Source organism: Trachemys scripta, chromosome 5 (genome assembly GCF_013100865.1).
Source record: "Trachemys scripta elegans isolate TJP31775 chromosome 5, CAS_Tse_1.0, whole genome shotgun sequence".
In the NCBI taxonomy this organism is placed as follows: Eukaryota; Metazoa; Chordata; order Testudines; family Emydidae; genus Trachemys; species Trachemys scripta.
In genome coordinates, this window is record NC_048302.1 from 74,349,673 (window position 1) to 74,370,479 (window position 20,807).

General features: G+C 39.0%; 1 long non-coding RNA gene across 1 annotated transcript; it reads left to right on the plus strand.

Moving 5' to 3' along the window:
* The first annotated feature begins 324 nt into the window (after positions 1 to 324).
* On the plus strand, positions 325 to 11,896 carry LOC117878624. The gene is made up of 4 exons (XR_004646029.1): positions 325 to 488; positions 2,173 to 2,268; positions 5,331 to 5,399; positions 11,612 to 11,896. It is a non-coding gene; the product is annotated as an uncharacterized LOC117878624 (long non-coding RNA).
* The last annotated feature ends 8,911 nt before the right edge of the window (positions 11,897 to 20,807 follow it).

Sequence of the window (20,807 nt, forward strand, 5' to 3'; positions counted from 1 at the left end):
CAATAATAAGTTTTTATCTTCTGTTTTCCCCTTTCACCCATGAATAATGGTGTTTTCATTTTGTTATGTGAGAGCATGGGAAGATATTTTCTGAAGAAATGCCTTCCAGTTTTTTGTTTGCTTTACTTCTACATATTTTTGTTATGATTGATTGTAACAGGTTGCTTGCCCCTAGGCTGGAGAGCCAGCCCTGGTTACAGGATGAGCCACACCTGGATTCAATCAGGTGATCCCAGGATAAAATTAGCAGGAAGTTAACAGTGAATTGGGAAAGATAAGGAAAGTACAGTTATTTTGGGAGATAGTACAGGGAATAGTAAGATGACTCCTCCATGGCTCTGAATCAACAGAGGGAAGGCACCAGCTAAGGAAGCTCTCTCTGCAGGAAGGCATAGGAGAGACTCTACCCAAGAAGCAGTGCAGAGACTGACTGACTTTCAGGGAGTAAGGAGCTGTGCCCAGCTGAAACTGAGATGAAGGCTTCATGAGTGAGTGTTTTTGTTTTGAAAGACTTTGTGGTGGACTAATGGGAGAGAGATCCTGAACTAGGGTTGGCCCCTGGAGGGCCAGTGTGCATCTGAGGACTAAATGAATGGGATTACTTCTAGGGATTGTTTGAATTACTTTGTAAACTATGAGTTCTTAAAGGGTCCCTGAAGAGATGGAATGCTCGGAGAAGCAGGGTCTGGTAGAGTGACCTCTGTTCACTAGGGGGTAGTTGAGAGACTATCAGTGACCATATTGCTACACTCTTATTTCTAATAAGATGAGTCCTTTCCAGTATGTAACTGTGCCCCACTGCCAGCTAGCACTGAATCCAGGAAAAAATAGAGTGGTGTTGATAGGAGCAGGGAAGACTTTGGGTTTTCCGTAATATCCTCCACTAACCAGAATGTCTGACCTTAGGTTGTTAAGTCAGTCTGGAGCCATGTGGTTCCATTGGGCGCCTTAGTGCTACTTGATGCCCAAACATCCCCAGAAGCAAAAAACCATCCACTTCTCTCTGCAACTGGCTGGAACATTGCATGTCATCTTAGTGAACTCTGAACTGGTCCGCAGTGATCCTTCCATTTGTGACCTCCAGGCTTCATTATTGACTCCTCATGTATATGGAACAAAGCCACACAGCCTGAAAAAGTGGTACAAATAACAGCTGTCCGTCAGAGCAACACAACACACTATGAGCACCTCATCACATTACTCCACTCTCTGTTCTGGTTCCTCATTGAATACGGAGCCTGGGAAAGGTCTCTGTCTTGATATTGAACAGCTGTGTTCTGCCAGAGCCAGGAGACTGAACAAATGAGCTGATGAGAGTCAGCTTTCACAGGAGCTGGATTTAGATTATGGAGCTCCCACAGGTCCATAACAACCCCAAGCTTCAGTATGTTGGGAACATTAAGAAAGAAAAGTGAAATTCACCTCTCTGACTTGGCTTTCAGTAAGGCTTTGCACAGACACATAGCCACTCTCACACCAATTAAAACCAAAATTGATGAAGCTATTTCTTTTACAGGTTTAGAACAGAAAGACAGAGAGATTGTTATTGCTATTTTAAAGTATTTAATGGATACTCATGGTGATATGGGAGCATACAAGTTCCTAGGCAGATTCTCTCTCATGTGTATGTTTGTAAACTGATTAAGGAAACAGTCCTTGAAGCAAGAGAGAAGATCGGTGAAGCTGTGGTCTGACCTGCTACATCTTTAATTCCCACTGTGTAAGAAGGAATTTAAATTTAGGCCCTTCTCTTGTAAAGTGCAGTGCACCTTCAGCATTCAATGAAGACAACTAGAATCTAGCAGCAGGTGTTCTGCACTTTTCAGGAACAGGATTTTAATCTCCATGTTCTGTTTCTCAGCAGAATGATCCAGTCCCAGAACTATCACTGCCTCAGTCAGTATCCAGTTATTTTTCTTCCCCCTGATAGGGAACTAGAGAGAGAACCTGTAGTGCCTTCTGCACATAGAAAAGCAAAGAAAACAGAACTGTACACAAAAGCTGGCAATACGGGTGGAAATGAGTTAATAGCGGGTAACCATTTATGGCCTTGTTCACAATAATGGGAGGGGGGACCATTTGAGAATTTCAGTCCCAGAAGCTACTGGGGTCACTTCAAGTCTCATAAAACTTCATTTAAATGTGGCTTAAATAAAGCTTGTCACATTGTAGGACTGTATCAGTGGAAGCTGTAGTATTGTGTATTTCATTATAACCCTTCCATCAGGACATCCCAGCAAGGAATCTGGAATCTACAAAACTAACAAGGTGAGATACATGAAAGGCCCCTATTCTATTTTACCATGACCATATTTTATGTTGAATTTAAGCATGGCAGATAGTAAGTTATGTATATCAAAACTGAATATAAAGAGTTTGAACTCTGGTGAACAGGTAAGTTCATGTTATCCCTGCAAAGCCCAAAGAAATGGGGTTTTGCATGCCGCACCAGAGTCAGGGACTGAACCTTCTCCCCACAATACAGAGCATTTGTATAGCTTGTCTCCAGCTACTGCTGTCCATGGGCTTGTGGTCTGCTGTGCCTCTTATGCAGGGTTTGTGGCCAGTATATCCCTGTAGTTTGTGAACATGCTGCCTGTGCCCCTGCCACTTCCAAGCCCATCCAGAACACCAGAAGGAGTTGCAGAGTACAACTTCACTAACTCCTACTCATCACTGATGTAACAAAAGCACCAAAGTGGACTATCTGCAGCTATGGAGGTGAGTCAAAATTCACCCAAAGAATGCAGAAATGTATACTTTCACAGAGTTGTAATGGTGAAGGTTAAAGAGACATGATTGCTCCGCCATATGAAACTGGGATTAATTCAACAAAATCTCTTTGGCAGTCATAAGTTTATTTTTTTTTCCCTCTGTGATAAATTGGGCTTTAGGGAGCTGGAGAGGAAGGAAAGAAATATAATATAAAGATGACCTTTTCATTTTTTGTTCAGCTTTCTGTAGATATTGAATTTAGCTCTCTATACTTCCACGCAGAGAGAAAGGGAGAGAGCAGAAAATTCAGAGCTAGCATATCTGGGGTGTGAGTCACCATGCCATTGTCTGGGTGATGTAAAATACTGAGCAGATGGGACTGAGGGATAGGATGTGCCTTTATGGGATTTGGAGCTGGCTTAGCAAATGTAACTGATGTGAGAAGGGGATGGTGCTGGAAGGGCTGGACATGTGTGGGAAAAGAACCTGCCTAAATGAAAGGGGCCGGGACAGGGTTGGATGGAAATATGGCAGTTCTACATTCCCTGTGAAGAATGCAAAGTTATGGTGCACTTACACCCTACATCAAGTAGCACGAAGAATGGGAGGAGACGGAGTCTCTAAACCACACATACACAAAAGCAGGTTTTGAATAGTCTCAAAAATGCAACTCCTGCTTTGTCTTGAGACACCAGTTGGACAGCATAAAAGCAAAATCAAAGCCTAGGCCTGCATAGCACCGAAGGAGTGTCACAGGCAAATAAGACACATCTGAAGCCAGCTATAAAAGTTAGATTCAGACTGTTGAAAATTGAACTGCATAGAGCAGTAATAGCTGCATGGCAAAGGTCAGAAAAAACAGGGTAAAGAGGTGTGCACTTCCATGTGGTAGTCAAACAGGCAATCCGTGTTCAGAGGAATCTGCTATGGGGGACACCACTAGGTTGTGCTACCAAACATGCACAACTCAGCACGTGGTTCCATTTGTTATTTGCTGAATGATTAGGCTTGGTGTGAAAAGTGTCAGGGTGAGACATTGAGGCCAGTGGCCAAAACAACACAGATGTTCTCAAAAGGCAGAAAGGGGCATGTTTGGTTTAAGCAACTGAGTCAATGTTTTGAGATTCTCCTATGTGGGTACTTAGCAAAATATAGCTCGTACGCTGGACTGCTGTAGACTTAAAGGGTATGTCTACACTGCAACTGGCAGGTGTGATAGCCACATGTGTCAATTAAAGCCAGCTTGAATAACAATAGTGAAGCTGTGGCAGCAAGTGGGGTGGCCGTTTGCGTATGTACTCAGGTTCCTGGGGAGGCAGGATTAGCTTGTACAGCCTCGCATGGTGCTGCAGTTCTACTGCTATTGTTACTTGAGCTAGCTTTGATCTAACTAGCTTATGTGTGTGTATATGTATGTGTTGCAATCAACCAATTAACCCCCCAATTGCAGACATAGACATACCCATACTCAAAGAGGGAAATGAGTGTGCACTGGTTGAAATCAGGAACTTAATGGAAAACAGGAGATGAATATATACACAGCTGATACAGACAACACACCACATTGAAATGCACATGGCTAACTTGTTCAGATACAATGCTAAGGGCACACTTCCATTGAATCTCTGTGGTTAGCCAATAGCTAGACACCTGTAGCCTGATGCTACACCCATTGAAGTAAATGGCAAATATCAAACTGCCTTCAGTAGGAGATGGAGTAGGCCTCTGGGCTTTAATGCTTCATCTTTAAAATAGAGCTCCTAGTACTAGCCCCATGGGGTATTGTGGGGAGGATGAATTAACTAATATTTGAGATCATATAGTGTTAGTGGCCTTATAATTACTTAGACATGTGGATTAAACTGGCTAGACTGAATATCTGTGCTGCAGCCCCTGATTCAGGAACTGTGGTGCATAATGTCATCCCTGCTGCACCAAGATGTGTGCTGCATCCAGAGCACTGAATTCCACATCCACTCTTAGCAGGTGTAGGCAGGTGTAAATGGAGTGACACTGGAGGCAGCTTAAATTTTTTTTTTAGATTATAACATTTCTGCAACTCTATATGCTGTTTCCTGAATATTGCACATAATTTCTGCTATTGATTTCCCAAATACTTGGGAAATCAAGCTTATGATCTTTAGTAGAGCCATGAAAAATACTATGTAAGGAATTGTTTAGGCTGGTGAGCAAAATATCATTAGGGTTTTTTCATCATCATTATCAAGGTGGGTGACTAGATTTTGATCTCCATCGCTTTAGGAGCCTAATAGTTTTTTTTTTTTTTTTCTTTCAGACCTGAAGGCTGTTTAATTAGTTCTCTGCAGTCTTGCATGAGCAATATCTTTTAACCTAACAGTGTCTTGTTCTATATATAAATATATTTATTTACATCAAAGAGCTTAGCCCTGAGTGATGAGACTTAGTTTGTTTTAAAGCTATTTATTTTGTCTTTGTAAAAAAAAGTCTCTGTATTTTCTCTTTTCAGATATGAATGCAAAGTGTTCACATTTTATCATCTTTCCTTTAACCTTTAGAGGGTTCATGATTATTATTGTTTATTTCCTTCTGCCAAAAGCAGTTTTTAAATCTAATTTCTTTAACCTTCATTCCAGCTTTTACTTTGTGTTCTTCAGCCGTGAGAATTGTTCTAATATCATGGAGCTGTGGCAGAGACTCCATCGGTAAGACTATAATTAGCTTTATAATACTAGCCTGATTTTGACCTATCTGCTCTTACCTAATTTCCATAAAGTGAAATCTTTTTGTGTATGTCTCAGTGATAGTCTCCTGCCAAAGGGGAATTTTGAGCAGGAGTTTGAAGTTAATTGGACAAATCTTTTTGGAAAAAAAGAGAAGACTTTTTTGCTTTCAAAAGACTCCTTTCTTGTGTTCTATTGTACTAACTATTTGTGGTGTATATATGCAAGGGGAGCAGGGCATAGTGGTAATCTCTGAAACTACTCTTAAAGTGTTTAAGAAGTGCACAAGTTTTGAAGACAGTTTGCTACAGTCCAGATTGGGGGGGCAGGGGAGTGGGGAAGAAGAGATGCTATTTAAGGTAATTGTCATATAATTTAAATATTTGGTTGAGAATAAATAGCTCTATGTGAAATTTTTCCACTAGTTTTCCTTCCTTATCAAAAATCTTAGGAAATTAATAGACAAAATCTAAGATCTTCTTAAAATGATAAATTCTTAGCTATTTCTTAAAATACCTTATTAGAATTTTTTTTTTTTTTACTTTAAAAATAAAATAAAAAATTGAAAGGCAGGAAGGTCTGGAAACTTAAGGTTATTTGGGAAGCAATATTTATAACTTTGAGCTTAATTCAGTGCAAATCTTTTACATATTTGGCAACATGCTTTTTACACTCCGCTTTTGTGCTGCCTTACTGTGATACCACATCCACAAAACCATAGCTCCTGTATTATAAATACACATCTACAAAGTGCCAGTTAACATTCAGATGCAGAATAGTAATGGAAGGAAAACCATGTACATATCAACCTGCCCATACACTAACCATGGGAAACACTGATGTCTCATTTCTTTTTTCATATACATTCCAGAGACATCACTCTTTCAGATCTGCCATTCAATAAGAATGAGGCTCTCCACTCCTTTCTCATTCACTATCCAATTATTGTAATACTGCACAATACTTCCCTTATTCACCTGAACCATCTGACAGAACTTATCCTATGTCTGAATAGCCTCTAGAAGGATGGAGAAGCTGCAACATAAGATAATTATCCTATACATTTTTATATAAAAGTAAATACCAATTTTACAAATGTATATGTAGTGTTAGAAAATCAGAGTTTTCTTAGCTCTATTGTAATGGTTACAGTGGTAGCTGCACCTCAGACCCCTTTTTGGGCCTCTCTGAGTGCACCCCACAGATATGAGGCCTTGTGACCTTAGCTTTTCTGGGGTGTAATCCCTTGATTATCCTATTCTTATACTGGGTTCTAGGCTACAGTACTTACAATTGTGCTTACCCTAACAATAGGCCTGGGCATATAAAAAAAAGAATTCTGCTTCATGGAAAAATTTTAGTTTTGAAATTTGGTTCTATTTTGCATTAGTACAAAACAGAGATGCTTCAATTTTTTTCACAAAAGAGAGACACAACAGCCAGTTTTTCGGTGGCTAGGGTATTCATCTGGGATGTGGGAGACCCAGGCTGGAACTGTTTCACCTTATATCAATAACTAAATATTCATTGGGACTGAGCAAGAGATTGACTTTATGGTTTGGTGATTAGGGCACCTAGTTGGGAGGTGGAAAACCCAGGTTAAGTCCATGCTTTGCCTGATTCAGAGAGAGATCTCTAACATAGGTCTCACTCATCCCAGATGAGTGCCTTGACCACCAGGCTCTTGGCTGTTCTGGGTTCTCTCACTCACTGACCAAAAATACTACCCTGGACCTGAGAAACCTTCCCTACAAAAGTTTTGTCAAAACTAATAAGTTTCAGTTTCAAGAAATCATCTTCCAACAAAAAAAAAATGAATTCTCCATCAGCTCTACCCAATAGGTCTGACTGGATTCAGGTACATACCATTTTCCTTCAAGAGCTGTGACCAGTGGTAAATACAGTGACCCAAAATAACCTTTGTAAACCAGAGTAATCTTAACATTGGGAACAAAGCATAACATAAAAGAAAAAGCTTTTAAAACAATAGATGGGCTACATGCATGTAGCATAGTACCTATGATTTATAATCCTGTGTTGGAGGGTTAGGAATTCTTCACTGCATCAGACCCCCCAGCAGGGTCAATCTATTTTTGTGTTAGTCTATTCCTCAGTTCCCTGACTCTTACCTCTGGACATGGATTGGAACTGTATATAGTTCTTTTTAACTTTGGGTTTGCAGTCTAGGCAAACAAATCTTGTAATAATGCTGGAGCTTAAAAGTCAGATGTTCACAGCTAATTGCTCAGATATTGTCTCTTAATGAACTCCAGGAAGTTGTTTATCTGGAGTCATTGGGTTGCCTTTCTGCTTATTTCCCAAACATGTGCATACAGTAAATATTTGAAAAACTCAACATAGCCATAAAGTAACTACCTCAATAACAGTCACATGCAGTATTTGTAAATTACCCGTCCTTCAGTCCTATAACCTCAGGTAAACAAGGGCCATGAAATCCTGGCCCCATTGGACTAGATGGCAAAACTTTTTTGTTTTGTTTTGTTTACTTCAGTGGGGCCAGGATTTAATCCTAGATATATATCATAGGGCTCTGTCCTGCACTGTGTTGAACACTCAGCTCTGAAATGGCAAACAGTTAAGCACACACTTAACTGAAAGCAAGTTAAGTAGTCCTGTTGAATCCAATGGTAGTATAGTGAGCAATGATTCAGTGTCAGAGTTAAGGCTATTTTGGTGTGTTATATTTATGAATTTCCATACTCAGATAGGTAGATTGTTTTAAATAGTGTAATCTTCACTTTGATTTTTGTGACTCCAGGTATTTTGTTTTCTTGTTTATATTATTACAACCTTATATTACAAAGTTAATTCCATCTTAAGGGTGTTTGCCTTGGAGTATTTCCTATGGCTTTGGAAAGATGTCTACTGCTATTTTAATTAATTTATTTTCTTTGACTTTAAGTGGGTGAGAGTCTTTAAATTTAATTAAAGTATATTTTTCAGCCTGAAGACCTTCACCCCATACACACTAATTTATGCTTTCTCCCCCACACCCACACAGACAGTTTAATTTCTATAGCTTTGAAATAGCTGTAGTTGTGGGGTTTTTTTTAAGATATGTTATCAACCTCTGGCCCTCAGAATCTTACCTAGCTTTGTCAAGGGTACTTCATTGTTCTTGAAGGGCTCTCCAGTTCTTTCTGTTCTTAGTTTCTGTAGCTCTATATAAAGCTATTCAGTTCTGAGAGAGCTTTCATTGGTACAGGAAAGATGTTTTAAATGTTTTATAAAAAATGCAAGCAAAAATTAGTATGATAAGCATGAGAAAAACTTTGATTAACCCATCTCACTGAGCTCCAGCAATCCTGTGTATTTACACTAATACTTTAGACTCAGCTAGGAGGACAATGCTGTGGGATAGAAACCTTATCCAAACCCTGCTGTTATCTCTTGAACTGAGGTGAAAATATTTTTCTTTTTAATTATCTTTTGGACTTTTTTTTTTTTTTCATTGATGCTATCTTTATTTGTGCTTGAACTAGCTTTCAAACTCAACAGCTTCCCATGAAATATCATCTTTATTTTTATTTTAAATTTTTATAGAAGCTTTTATGCACTGACTGCCAGCCATTTTGCACCTCTTAAAATATATAGTTCTCTTTTGGGTTCTGCAGTTCCCCCCCCCCTTTTTTTTTAAACTCTATTTCTATTATGTTTCTGGAAATCTTCTTCCCATTTATGTAACAAAACATTTTCTATTTGGTGCCCAACCCTGCAGTCCTTACTTAGGCAACACTCCTATAGTAATCTGATGCCCTAAAGACTGAGACAGGATTTTGTTCTCCTTATCCTGGGGACATCTTGTTTACTTATCCAGTCCTACAGATCTAGTATAAACATACCTGGGATACTATGCTCAATCCTGGACAGCACATTGTCAAAAAGGTATTGACAAATTGGAGAAAAGAGCAACACACTTAATTCAGGACAGCATGGCTAAAATCATTGGGCTTATGGAGAGTGACAAATATGTGGTGTTTGGCTATGGGACAAAATTGGGATGTGGTAGAGTTATGGGAACACTTTTAAATATCTGAGTCGTGTGAACACCCAGAAGGGAAGATAGTACATGGAGGAATAGGATTAATGGGATGAAATTAAGAAATTTAGACTATTGGGAAGTATTCCCTGTCAGTGAGATGTATTAAGGTATGGAATAATTTCCAAAGGCAAGTTGTGAAAATCTCACGGGTTGGGGTACTTAAAACCTCACAGTTTAAAAACAAAAACAAAAAATAAACCCTAGAAAATCAACTAGAAAATATTAGAAAACAGCTAATTCTGAATGGGCAGGGAGACTGAATGACCTTTTCCATCTTTTATTCTGTGAAAAACAAAAACAGGCCTTTATGGAGACTTTAATATCCATGTCAACATTTTTACCGATTTCCCCCCCGCCCCTTTTTTTGAATATTTATCATTTTAATCAGTGTGAAAATGTCCCTGAAGGCATTAAATGACACATTCTTCAGCTCTTTAACTTCCAGGGTGCATCTCCAGTTACTATTCTATCTCACTTACAATGACCATTAATTGATTTCTCTTTAGCTCTTAGTTTTCCTCTCATGTACCACTACAATGCCTCTTCCCTCTGTTGGCACGTTCTCAGTTTTGCTGGTGATTTAATCTGTTATCAAGTCAAGAATATGCTAGGAAGTACACTAATCTGTATAGTACTGAATTAACTAGTTTGACTTTAATTCCCGCAGAGAGAGCTATACAAATTTTTCAAATTTTTCATTGTTGATCGTTGTGGAATTTGGCATAGAAGAAAGAACTAGTGGCAGGTAATTCATCTTACTAACATTAATTGCTCAACTTGAGATAAACCTATATAATTACTTAAATTAGTGCTAGAATTGGGTCTTATTCCTTTTTTAAACTTTTTTTTTTTTTAATTTGGCAATATTCAGAAATGGGGATTTGGCAAGCTCACCTATATCCCCCAATTTGAACAGTCATTTAAAAATATCAGTAAAATTTGAGAAATTCAAAGATATTTACCAACAGGATACATCTTTTTTTTTTAAAACATCTTTACTTAGAGTCCTGGGTGATTCTTGCTTCCTGTGAAAATGGTTCAAACAAACTCTGCCAGCATTTTAAATTCCAGTACATTCACTCATTAAAAACAATGTATTAGAGACACATCCTTTTCTATAGACTTTCTTACACACAGGATTGCAAATATGAGTTCTTTCAAGAGAATGACAAGCCAGTAATATTTTGCTTTTAGTATATTAAGTATATACCACAACCTATGCAATTACTTTTACATTTTATAGGAGTACTATTGTACATTTAAAAAAATAAAATAAAAAAAAACCTATAAAGGACTTGTCTGGAGAATCCATATCCAGAAGCATCACAAGTGAAGGATAAAAAATGCTTGAGATGATGGTTTTGAAGGGAGAGTATAGAGAACAGTATGAAGTTCTTCAAAATGAAATTGAATCTGATCTAAAATGTTAATATAACACTTCACATTCATATGCTGCAGTGGAACATCTGTTATACACAAAATTAATGATGCCAAATGCTTGTTTTTTGTTGTTGTTTTGTTTTGTTTTTTTTGAATCTCCAGCATTTCTAATGGTCTATTTTGTAAAAGCTTCTCTTTACAAAACCTAAAATGTGGGTCAAATTCGATGCAACAGTGTTTCTTTATGGGAAAAAAAAACTTTATTTTTTTTTTAAACACTTCCTCATGTTGGCCCCAATTCACTTTAAGCACAGGGTTAAATCCATTCCTGTTCAAATAAGAATGTGCTGAATTGGGGTCTATGCCTGCTGTTCAGAAGCAATTATTAAGGAGGGAAGATCACTGTGACACATAGGCCTCTTGGCAAAGGGCCCCCTGTTCTTTGTAAACAACTCTTGTCTCAGTTGCTTACAGGGTATTTATTCATGAAGGGTAACAAATAAGGTATCTATTGAAAACTTGCAAGTTATAGATGTTCATAATCCTGGCCAGATGTGTGCTCAACTAATATTTTAAGGAATAATGTAACTATATTGAAGCTTATACCCTTGACACCTTTTAACCTTAAGGCCACATCAGGGAGTAATATTACTAGGTGATGACCTACTCATGCAGGAAAGAGTTGTCAACCCTCCCAGGCTAGCCGGTAACGTAAAGCAAGGCTAAGTTATCTATTACTATCCCATCCCAGAACACTCAATGGAAACCTATCAAAGACAACTGCAAACAATCAAAACCACAGGGAGGTAAAAAAGGGACATTTTGACAGATCGAGGATCACCCTGTCTTTAATAGAGATGGGGAAAATGTTTCAGTATAACGGAGTGGGGAAAGGCACTGTGGATCCATTCATTGAGGAGACATCTTGTTGAGTGAAAGTTTTTCATGAAGAATTGAATCCTGGTTCCTGTAAAGCCAGTCAGCTCTGCAAGGGTCTGAACTATTTTTGTGTGGGGGAGCATACTTTATTAGTTACAAAAGGTAACTCTTAATAAACTGTAGGCCCTAATTCATGTTTTGTGATTTGTTTTTGTGTTTTTTGTATTGTAAACAATTGTTTCCATCATTCTCTCTTCTTTCTAGTGGAATTTCTGTTCTTGGTTAAATAAACCTTATTTTGTTTCATCACAAGTGGTGTGTGTTTTGCAGGAGCAATGGTTTATGGTGACATAGGTAAATTTGGATACACTGTTCCTTTGGGGACAGAGGATCTGGGATTTCTGAGAGTAGCCACTGTCAGGGGCTGGATAGCACAGGGGAATGCTTCAAGGGGGATTCAAGGACTAGAGTGTGCCTCTTGTTAACCTGCAAGGCATAGACAGGTGTGGCATAGTCCAGAGGTGAGTGATGGAGTGGCTGAAAGGCTAGTGGTATTAGAAAGCTAACACTCAGTCACCACAAGTCAAGGCTCTCTCATGCTGGAGGAGGTAGGTAACAAAAGTTACTCTTAGTCCTGGGTGCCTTGAGAACATCACAACAACGTTAGAATGTGACAACCCCATTGAAAATATACTATTGTAACATCTACCAGGCACATAGGATGGAGGAGTGAGGAGAGGAATTTGGGTCTATCCTATTTAAAAAAATAGGTTGCATACTAATTGCAATCTATTCCTCTGACTAAATGAAAATAGATTTTATAGCCCTCCCAGGCACTCGTGGTAGGCACAGTCAATCAGGGAACAAGAAAAATCTCATGAAACTTTAACCATGTAATTTCTCCCAGTGAGCTGTCTATCTTGAAACTCAAACAACACCATAAAAGCCATTTTTAAATGTTTCAGACATCCAGATAGTGCCAAAAAAAAAAAAAAAAAAAGGCTGGTGTGCCCTGCACCCATACTGGCTTATGCATGTAATATCCACTACTCTAATCTGATGATCTTTCAAGATTTTTTTAATTTATATAGAAATCTAGTGTTCAACAGAAGTTGTCTAGCTTTCTGAAAGACACTGAAATAAAATTATTAAGTTTTCTGTATTAGCTGCAGAGTAAGAGTTACTACATGTGTCTCAAGGTGTTTATCTTCTGTGTAAGCCGAACCTCTGGATAACAAGTGCAGGTAAAACCTTTTGTCTTTGTCAGAATTTAATTATTCTCTTTTGAGACATTTGGGTTCTGGAGAAAATTCTGGATCATTTCAATCATCTCAATATCATTCAATTTCAATAATCCTGAAGACTCCAGGAAAGTGATCATAACAAAATGAAAATGTATTTCTCAGGCAAATCCTGAAACAAGCAGAGAGGGGAAGTTCAAAAAGGACAGCAGTGGAGAGGTGTATCCATCTGAAGCAGGCAGTGTTGCTATTAGCTCTGTAGAGTAATAGTGTGTTTGTCTATTTTGTCTTTCCTTTGCTTTTCTAATGTCTAAGATAGTATTAAGGCATCTTTCAATGTAATGGCTTTTTCATACAGTGAACAACATTATTGTAATAGAATTTAAGGTATGGTACTGTCTGGTCCATATCCAGAGAGATGCTGCTGTCCTTCTCATTCTAGAGGGAAAGGCTGAAGTGAAGTTCTGTGACATCCTGATTGTTAGCTTTAGATTAAAAGTTTCAGGATCAGCTACTAAGGATGGCAATGAAAATATGTTGGTATATATGGGGTGCTGGGAGAACAAACACTGATACAGTAGAACTAGTCATCTTTTCCAGAGTTCTGCCAATAACATCTGAACCCAGCTAATGTATAGCATATAACCAGCTAAGTACAGCAATTATCAATCAAGTAGACAGTGCTTTTAAAAAAAAATTAACTAATTGTACTAATCCGCAATATTTTTATCAATTCGTTGTAAATTTTTTTTAGTATACAAAATATTCAGAAGAGAAGACACAACGTATGTCTTTGACACAGACTTTGATACAATTGGTTGTCTTAGGTTGGAGCCCAACTCATAAGCTTGCATCTTGTATATTTCCAGCCAAGAACTCTCCTCAATTTCCTGCCTGTGAAAAAATGTTGGATTTTTTCCCCCTTTTGAGATATGAATTTCATTTGATTTTTCACTGATTACTTCTGATGCTTTTTGCATGCTTTAGCAAGGCATCCATCCCTGTGATATCTGGGTACTGCATGCATGGTTTAAATTGGGATCCAGAGAAATCCTGATGTATAAGGAACAACAAAGTGTCCCCTTGCAGATTTTTCACACACACAAGATGGAGAAAACCTCCTTGATAGGTGAAGTGTCCTGGCTCTTGGAACCCAGAGTTGGGGGCAGGGGGGAACTTGAACAGAGGAATTTTGTAAAGCATTCTATATGTGGCCATAGTCAGCTGACCCATTCCTGATGAGCAGAGTGATGTGGTGAGTCAGAGATGGGGAGGCAATCTCTGTGTTTGACATTTATTATCAAACTGAGTTTTTTTTTTTTTTTTTTTGTTAACCTGAAAGTTAACAACAATTTTTTTTATTATTGTTTGGTCGGGTTTCATGCTTTCATTACCCACATCACAAAATCAGAAGTTTTAATCTGAACAGAAAGGGGGGAGGGGGGAAACCTAGAAAGAATAAAGAAGTTTTCTGATTTTAGCAGCTATTTCCCATAACTAGAATGGGATATACCACTAGACTGATAATCTCTTACCTTCCAGAAAAGGGGAAAAGATAACATTTTTAATTGCATCCACTGTATAAAGTGGAAAGTTGGCATCTTAGAAATTGCAGAGCAACCTCACAACCATCATTTATAGTTAGTATCACCAACAGCATTTCAATTCAGACTGTTATAAATAAAAGATGCAGTTAATTTGTTGTTCAAATTACTGGAAATGTCCCTACCAGGGGCAGTCTGCATAATTCCTGTCTTGACTGACAGGTTGTTAATGACAACAGCTCAGACATTTAAATGAAATGGTTTTTATTCTTTTTCTGACCCCCTGCCAGGCTGGAGCCCTGGATCCACACCCCATTCCTAACAAAGATTTGTTTTTTGCTGACTGACTTGTAGATATTTACCATAATGGTTGTTTATCTCCTGCAGGATCTGAATGATTTATACAATACCCTCTGTCACATTGTAACTGAGGCACTGCAGAGAGAACTAGCTCAAGCATATGACTATTGTGCTACTAAGGGTTACAGTATTTGTTGGAATACTAACCCATTCTGTAAAATAAAACCTTAATCTCTGACACTTTTTGTATTATGGAATCTAGTAAAAGACACTTTAGGGAATTAGTTAGTTTCATTGGGTGAGTGTCCCATCAGGATCTGCTCAGACATCTTACTTTGTCTCTGAGGCTTTGTCTCCGAGGCACCATACCCACTCATCCTTGGTACCCCAGTTTATAAAATGTTGATAAGGTAATACAGTCTGTGGCTCTATTACCTTTTGTGTGGAGTCTCTTCAAGTCATAGAACCATCACCACAACCCCTAGCGGAAGGTGGTGGTGGGTCAGTAGCTACCATGGTAAACCCTGCATTATGACTGTGCTAGACCTGTAGAGTTAAGGAATTGGGTAGACCTGTATGAAACTAGGACTTATGTAGAGGCAAAGGGCCTTTGCATAGACAAACTTGGTTTCTGGTGCATACTGGGGTCAGCAGGACCAGTTCTAGGCACCAGCAAAACAAGCGCATGCTTGGGGAGGCACAATTCCAGGGGCAGCATTCTGGCCCTTCTTTTTTTGCTTGGGGTGGCAAAAAACATACAGCTGGCCCTGGCGGGCATCATCGGGTCCTGGAACCAAATCCCCTGTGAACAGAGCCTTACATCATTTGCCCTGATCCTATTCCAAATCCCATTTTGTTTTCAATGGGAGTGGGTGATGTAGTCCAGTTAAAACAGATAGCAAGTACTCAATCTGAATTTATTTGTAGTGGTTGGAAGTGATATAAATCATTGCTATTTTCAGTAACACATTGAATGCATTCTACAAATAATGCAGGTATAGAAGTTTCTGCAGCTAAGGTTGGCAGATGAAAATAGCAAAAGGATTGGGAAGTTATGATTTATTTTAAAAGTGTTTACGATGGTATTATATCATACTGATAGTTTAGTGAGCACATACTGTATTGTGATGCTGTTTTCTTTTTCTGGGAACCAATGTTGCATTCTTTTGCTCTCTGTTTAGCTCAACATCTTAGTTACGGTAAAGAATAAAAGTGAAGGGTTTGCTGAAGAAACTTGATTTCTCTTCCCTGTTTTCACTCACTTCACTTTTATTTTTTTTAACTTCTTGCAAACTCATTCCAAACACATCAGTGAAGCATGACAGCAGCCCTGGAGTTTATAACAAACCATTTACCTAGAAAGAGTGAACAAAATTCCCAGCCGAGATTTACAACTCACCCCAGAATATTGTGCTGATTCTTAATATGCAACCAAACTTGGCACATTCTTAGTGCATTGCCAGGTATTTTATCAAGAACCCACCCAATCAAAGCTGGAGAAAGAATCTTAAAAATAGCATGTATTGACTGTGTGCTCCATCTAATGAATAACTCTGGTAACTGCTGAGAGCGCTTGGAGCAAAAGAGTGTTTGGATAGAGCTGGTCAGATCATTTGTTGTGAACACTTTAACTGTTGAATTTAGCTCTCTCTTCTGTTTGTAAACATCCTTTGTGTAGATCAGGATTTTGAAGACTGTGTCCATTATTTGAAATTGTCTGAATACTTTACGAGAACATATTTCTTCCTATGGATTATTCAGAATGAGCACTGCGGTGCTGGGTGTCATAAGAATTTGGATAGAATAGAAAATTGTCTTCTTGAATGTTTCTTGACACTAATGGTATTTAGAATTCACTGTTCATGCTGGGTGGTTGGTCAACAGTGCTGTTTCTATTCCCTAGCCTTCCATAAACAGGAGTGCCTGAAGGAACCACTGATGCTTCGATTCTCTCATGAAGTAGGAACACTTTAAGGTATGAGAGAGTCATAGCAAGAGATAAGGACTAGGCAGTTCTACAGCATTTAATACCTTTTTCTGTTATTCACAAGAAAAAAGTCATATTTGGCAGGCTACATGTGTTCATTCAGGATCGAAGAACCTGTATTTCTTCCAATCTGTGAAAGATCTGAAAGTTCAGACAAGATAGCCCCTATATACATAAATGGGAGTATTGCCAAGGATTTGGTCTTTTTTTTTTTTTTTTTTTCTTTTTTGCTATCATCAGATTACTTGCCTTTGAGCCCAGACTCTGCTGGAGGACTCTGGAAGTTGCTGTGTATGCTTCATTCTGTAGACAATACACTGTTTCATCCATTTGCCCAGCATGTGAAGTGAATGCAGTTCTCTCTGTTTTACATCACCTTGTCACCTGCTACCCCGGTCATCCATCCCCCTTGACACTTATGGTATACCCATTAACCCCATATGATAAATTTAAAACTAGAAATTATATTACAACTATAAATGATGCAGTACTCTATTTTTGTGTATATATGGTTTGATAAGTATTTGAAAGGGAAAAGTCTCTAGTGCTTGTCTTATTGAGATCATCTAGAGGTTGGTACAGATAAGCCAGAGTGAACTTTTTTTTTTTTTTTCCATTTAATAGAACTCTGTCAGTAAAAGCTGATTTCTGAGAGGAGAGTGGTGACTGACTCCAGGAGTACAGCCAGCAATCTGTCTGCAGCTGGGTGGCAGCATGGGAGGAGTAGACAGAAAGTTAAATGCTGGGGACAAACAATACAAAAAATGCTGTAAATAGGACTTGGTTTTAGTAGAGACTGCCAATGAGTCAATAATGTTAAAGAGATCTGGAATGATTCCTGAAGGTTTGGTAGCCATTGAAATTGGGGAAAGAGGGAAAAGAGAAATTGTCAGTCAATTGGAAGCCATAGGAAGAAAGGAAGGAAGGAAGAAAATTATTGCTAGAAGATCTGCGTAAAGGCTCTGGCTACAATTACTGCCCAATCTGCGTTATGCCTACACTACAAGCTAGCACGAGTAATGTAGCACAGGCAGTGCAGCATCGTTTAGCTGGGCTGAGTACAAACCTGCCTGAACCCTGTGGGTACATATTTGGCATGACTAACCCATGCAGCCACTGCCTAGGCTATTGCAGCTCGGTCGGAGAGCTAGCATGAATAAGTATACATGAACTGGAAATCATCCCTCTAGCTCATACTGTAAGTGTAGCCAGAGCAGTTCATGAAGAGTTTGGCTTTTGAGTATAGGTTAGATATACAATTGTTGTGAAATTTTCTCATACTGAAGAACCTCATCAGTTGTGATCCATATTTAGGTAGGGGTGTTTCAGCTATAGTTTTGATATATTTATCAGTCAGCTCTTAGCTCTTTAGCAATCACATGCCATAAGAGCTGCAGTTGATTTTGTTGCTGAACATGTTTTTCTTTCTTTACCTTTAGTGCAGAAAGCCTTAATTGCCTTTTGCCTTATGTTAGCTTTATGTTATGACCTTTCTCTGACTTCCCATAAACTAAAGCATTATCCACCTAAAGTTCCACTCCCTCCAGCCCTTGCAGAATTTCATTCATTTCCCTTTTGAAGATTTCTGGGGCACACTGGATGCCAAACAAGAGGCATTAAAGGCAATTCCCTTCCAAATGGCCTTAAAAGTATATCAGCTTTGTGTCCAAAATTATTCCATTGGCATCAAGAAACTAATAATCACCCACAAAATTTTGTACATATTTGTTTGCTTGCATAAAATAATCCATTTCTGAGCATGCTAAAAGCTCATTGTGTGGGAATCATCTTCCTTTCCCCCAGTGTTGGAACATCTCCTAGCACAGTGGAGTCCTGCTTCATGACAAGGGTTCCTAGGCACTACAGTAATAATAAAAATAAGTGGGTGCCTATGCAATTTTGAAGGCATGTATTTAGAGACCATTATTAAAATTTTGCCCTTAACCTTCTTATTGGAACTGTCTCTGAATCTCTCTTGAGCTCATGAATTCCCCCTCCCCTACATAATGGAAGAAGCCTTAAAATAGAGTGCATCAACAACAGCTATTTGAAATATGACTGAAACAGCTAGTGCTTAAGAAGATTTTCCTTTTAAAAAGTGAACAGGAAAAATCAATACCACGTTACTCTCATCACAAAAAATAGAGTGTGATCTGTCTGGCTGGGACACAGTTCCATCCCAGATTGTTTTATTTGTTTGGTGATGCTCCAATCTGTGTAGCGTGTCAGATTTTTCTCCCCATGCTATTTAAGGTTTGTAGCTCAGCAAGTCTGTAACTGATATATTTTCCATTTATTCTTTTTCTGTCTCACAGTTCAACAATATTTAAACCCCAAACAAACAACATAATTAACTTAGAGTCACGGCTGCTCCAGTGCAAATCTCTCCAAAGCAATCACTAAAGCTTGACTGTGGCAATCATGCTCCTCTCAAGTCCATTCAAAATGCTACTGCTAAGATCATCATCTTGGCTTGTTGCTTTGATCACATCACTGCCCTCTTCAAGTGTTTCCACTAGCTCCCCCTTCACCTCCACATCAAATACAAGCTTATCTTTACCTTTTAAGGCTCTTCATAACTTGGATCCTCCTTCCCTACCTGATATAGTAACCTATTGTGACATCAATCCCTGCCTTCACTCTGCTAATGTTCTCAGCCTTTACCTCCCTCTGTTCAGCTTCTCTCTTAAATACTTCTGCAATTTTCCCCACACTGTCCCTTATCCTGATTTGAGCCCTTAGGTCTAGCTCCTAAAAGTTATTTAGATGCCTAACCCGTGGGAGCTAGGTACCTAACTTCCCTTGAGGGTCTGGGCCTTAGTCACTAATGTGGGGTGTGTGTGTGTGTGTGTGTATGTATATATGTATATAATTATTACTACTGCTGCTAAAATTCAAGGAAGGCACCAATTAAACCAAATCCACACTTACCTTAGTTCAGGTATCTCTCTACATAACACACTTATAGCCTGATTATTTCAAAGTTATTGAGCCCCAGCAGTAACCACTGGCTTCAATGAGACTTGTGGGTATTCAGCACCTCTGCAAATCAGACCATTTGGGTCTTTACCACAAAGTTTCCTCCTAATATATACAATTCTAACTCATGTCCAATTTCTCAAAGCTTCCTCAAACACCAAACCTTTACTATGACGTCATTAGATGAAGATATGTTACAGTAAGTACTCTCTCCCTGACACTCACTCTGTGTGGGCAAAAGAGAGACTCAGTTAAAGGGAAAACAGAGAGAAAAACAATAATATTCCTCAGAATAAAGGAAGCAGAATGTAAACTGTGCTGTAAATCAGGGAAGCAAACCTCAATGCTCTACTTCTATGTCATGCTTTAATCTAAAACATTACTCATTCTCTCTACACAACAGTCACCCCTTCCATACAGGGATTGTCTGAAATACTAGAGGCAGAAGAGAGACCCTCCTAATCCTCCTTATTGTCCTTGGCCTTCAAAAACACACTGTCTTCGGGATTCTGCTGCAACACTGACATTACTCCTGGGGCAGCCTGGCAGACTCAGAAGAAGCTTCCAAAGTTCCACCTGTAGATATTCTTCATGTCCTGGCAACCCCAAGCTGGAACTCTACAGTGTCTCCTCCACAACCAAGTTCTGAGGCCCATAACAGTTGGGGGAGGTAGACTGCCACAGTGGCAAATGGACCACAGTGGGGAGCCTCTCTGAAAGAACTGACCCCTGAGCAGCACCTGAGCACTTCTGGTGAGGAGGTTACTCAGATTGTAGTGGTCTGAGCACCGACTCTGCCATCTGCCCTCCCTCAGGTGTCTGAGCCTTGGCCCCACTAACTTGTTGCCTGAAGGTTTATCTTTAATACATTTTTCCTGCTACAAGACTGGAGAATTTTGAACATTAGATTCAGGACTCAAAGTCTGACTCTCCAGGCATGGGCACTACACTGCTTTCTTGTTTACATCCTCCACGTGCAGTACACCAGAGAGCCCCTTCCCTGTCCTCTAACATACT